This window comes from Silene latifolia, chromosome 7 (genome assembly GCF_048544455.1).
Source record: "Silene latifolia isolate original U9 population chromosome 7, ASM4854445v1, whole genome shotgun sequence".
Classification (NCBI taxonomy): Eukaryota; Viridiplantae; Streptophyta; class Magnoliopsida; order Caryophyllales; family Caryophyllaceae; genus Silene; species Silene latifolia.
The window spans coordinates 64,789,072-64,792,797 of NC_133532.1; positions in this window are offsets into that span (position 1 = coordinate 64,789,072).

The following is a 3,726-nucleotide window of genomic DNA, read 5'->3' on the forward strand; positions in this document are numbered from 1 at the left end:
CTTTCATGCCTAGCTTGTATGCTGTCTTTAATGGTATGACTTTGACTGCAGAGTCATCATCTACTAAAGTCATTGGTACGTTCTTCTTTAAGCATGTGACTGTAATGTATAGAGTGAGGTTATGACTGCCCAAAGGGAAGCAAATCTTCATCAGAAAAATTAATTGGGTTACTTAATCTAACTGAATCTTGGAAGTCCAAGTTGAATATGTCGTCAAGCGTAGAGTTACGTGCTACGTTCAATTTAGCTAATGCTTGTAGTAAAGCTTGACGATTAGGAAATGAACTCGTGACTAGTTACCAGACAGAAAGATCAGCCTTTATCTTCTGTAGTTGTTTCAGCAAGTGATCAGTAGATGTATCTTCGCCATCATTTGGGGTGATGACATTGGCATTAGTAATTGGACTGTTGGTAATTGGAGCATTGGTTGTAGGACTGTTTTGTGAGACATTTTGATATGGACGCCCTGAACGAGTAAGGTGGTTTATATCTTGATCTTCACTAGCTTTGACTATATCCTCACTAGCTTTGATTAGGTAGTGTTTTGTGAGATATTCATCTTAATCGTCGTCGGCCCATATTCCATTGACGATATTAAGCTCTCTCAATCTGATGATTTCAGCTTCCAAACTGATTATTTGCTCAACTAGGTTGTCAACTACTGCGATCACTTCTTGCATTGTACACCCTTGAGATAGACTTGGGGTTAGTGACACATTTTCCCTAAGTATGGTGTCGGGATTAAGTAGAGATTGTACCACAGCTTCCAACTCTGCAACTTGCCTACTCACACTCCTCGCCCATGCGATGAAATCGGCGATGGTATGATAAATGGTGGAATATATCTCTTCTTATTCTAGAGCATGAATCTCATCTTCGATTGGAGAAATGAGGTGTGAACAATCCAAGGTGGATTCTTCATCTGTAATCATCAGAACTCCAAGAGGATTTTGAGTATTGTTAGGCTTACCTCCGGGAGGTATAGGTACACGACCATCTTCGATCATATCCTAATGGACATGTTTTAGTTTAAAGCATTTCTCTGTATCGTGTCCCTTGCCTCTATGAAATTCGCAGTATGCATTCTCATCCCAAAACTCAGATCTCTTTTATGGGTCGGGTGTAGGTCCTATGGGTTGGAGCTTACCTTGTTTTATCAATCTCTTTAGAGCGTTGGAGTATGAATCATCAATGTTTGTTAACTTCCTTTGTGGGATATTTTTCTTAGATGACTCGACAAGGTTAACCTCATCAGTCTTGATAGTAGAGCCATAAGAACGACTCATCGAGCCTTGATATCCACGACCTACCATCTTGGACAGAAGTCCTTTACAAATGTCATCTTTAATTCTTGTCCCTAGTATAGTCAAATCTTTGAAAGACTTTATGTTTTGGTATCTCAAGTGGTTTGCATAAATGGGTCTCAGGTTATCCACGAACTTTTCTACAAGAGTGGCCTCGTCTGGACGTTCAACAAGTTGTGATCTAGTCTTCCTCCACCTACTTAGGAAGTCGGTGAAGCCTTCTTTTTCATTTTGGGTAAGAACCTCTAAAGTTCGCATGTTGACTTGGATTTCAGCATTATCCGCGTATTGTTTAGTGAACTCAATTGCAGCATCATCCCAAGTGGCAATCTTCTTGTGCTCAAAAGAGTAGAACCATTGCTTAGGAATGGTGTCGAGAGATGAATGAAAGATCCTTAAGAACATCTCAGGTTTGATGCCTTTAATAAACATGTAGTCTTTGAAAGCATGAATGTGGTTCAAAGGGTTTTCATGCCCCTTGAATTTTGGGATGTCAGTCATGTTGAAGTTGGTTGGAAATTGAGCATTCACGGCCTCATACTTACGATTATTCTCCCTGTAGATGTCATCTCCCTTGAGGTACATTAGTTGCTCCTCCAAATATTGGAGTCGCTTTCCAGCTTCAGTAGTACCTATTGAAGGGTTGGTTTCTTGTTGTCCAACAAAGGGTGGAAGGTTATCATGCACGATCTCGTTAGGAATATCTTTTTCTGCAGAAGGGAGTCTAGTTTCTACAACAACGATTCGGCCTTCAATAGCGTTGAGGCGAGCATAAGCTTGGTCTTGGGTTGTTTGGAGACGGACGAGCGCATCTAGGATTTGATCATTACCATTTTGGGGTTGATCACTAACACTTGTGTGACTAGTTCCAAACATCTTGGAAACTAGATAAGAGATCGATGACGAATCAAAACACGATCGACCATTCTAGCACACTTACTCAAAGAAAAGACTCAACCTGTGAAGTAGGAGTGTGCCACTGTGTTAAGTGAGGTTTGAAAATGACAAAGTCTTGAAATGTTTGTCCTAGGAAACTATAGTATAGTTGTAGGAGTGATGACTTGAAGTGAGGTTTTGAAATGGGTTTTGAGGCCCGAATTTTGACTGGAGATTTGGACAGAGTTTCGACTTATTTTGCGCTAATTTCAGCAATTTTTGAAAATGTTTACATTTTGAAAAGTGTTTTATTTTACAAAATTCCGCCATAGTTTTATTTGCAAAATGGTGATCATATATGATATAAGCATTCATACATGCATTATAACGGTATGCTGAGTGCATTTATAAGTATTTTGGCTTAAAAGGTGGGTTGCCATACCATGCGATCAAACTCTGGTGTGTGGAGAGGTTCGCCCCAAAGATGAATAAGGTTGGTTCCTAATCTATTTCCTCGAGTAGTGAAAGCCCTTGGTACAAACATGAGTATGCACCATGGTATGGTTGACGTCAATCGCTATCTATCTTTAGGCCCAGATAAGAATTTGGATCGTCCAGACGGGACAATTGGTCGAATGGGTTGGATTGGGCCTAAGAAGGCCAAATAAAACGACCTAAGAAGGTTGAGTAATGAAAACCGACAACTGTCTCATATAAAATATTCCCTAACCTTGTTCAAGTTTCACCCTTGCAACACGTAAGTGTATGATCCCCAGCGGAGTCGCCAAACTGTGGAAACGGGGGGCGCTTGGGAAAAAGTGTTTGCATTTGTGGAGTCACCACCAATTTTTATGGGAAATTGGAACCGTTCGAATACCTCGCATCATGTCAAGACACAAAGTAGTGACATAAACAGTAAAAACTCGTTACCCTTAGCATTCTATGTCTAGAATGACTCTCGTGGATGCCAATGAACAAGGATGTTCACAGAGATCTGGAGTAAGGGGTGAGGATACGTATTAGGAAGTCCTTTTACTGAACACCTAATCCCGCCCGCCTCGATAGCGGCCTCTACTAATGATTAGCGAAGTTATTCATACTTGACATGTTGTCGATTATATGCATGCAATGCAATATCCAACCTTTTGATCCTAGCATGTGAGATTAGACTATGTCGGTGGATAAATAATTAGCACTTATTAATGTCGAATTAGGGTTTAGAATTAATTACACGTGAGAACAAATAAATAAATCATACGGGAATATATACGAGAAAACAATAATTAAAATTACAATAATTACAATGATCCGAACGATTTACGTCAAAAATATACATAAGTCGGACAATTTGAGGAAAAGAAAGGAAAATAAATAAGGCTAGAAAGTATGGACAGATTAAGGGTGATATTATGATTAATAGTCAATTAGTTACGTAACTAAGGGATTAGGTCAAAGCAAGAACGAAAGTTCAGAGACAAAAATAACCCCGGAACAAGCGCAACATTCTTGTGTCCCTTGGAAGAGGCGCAGCTTTCACTGCGTCTGT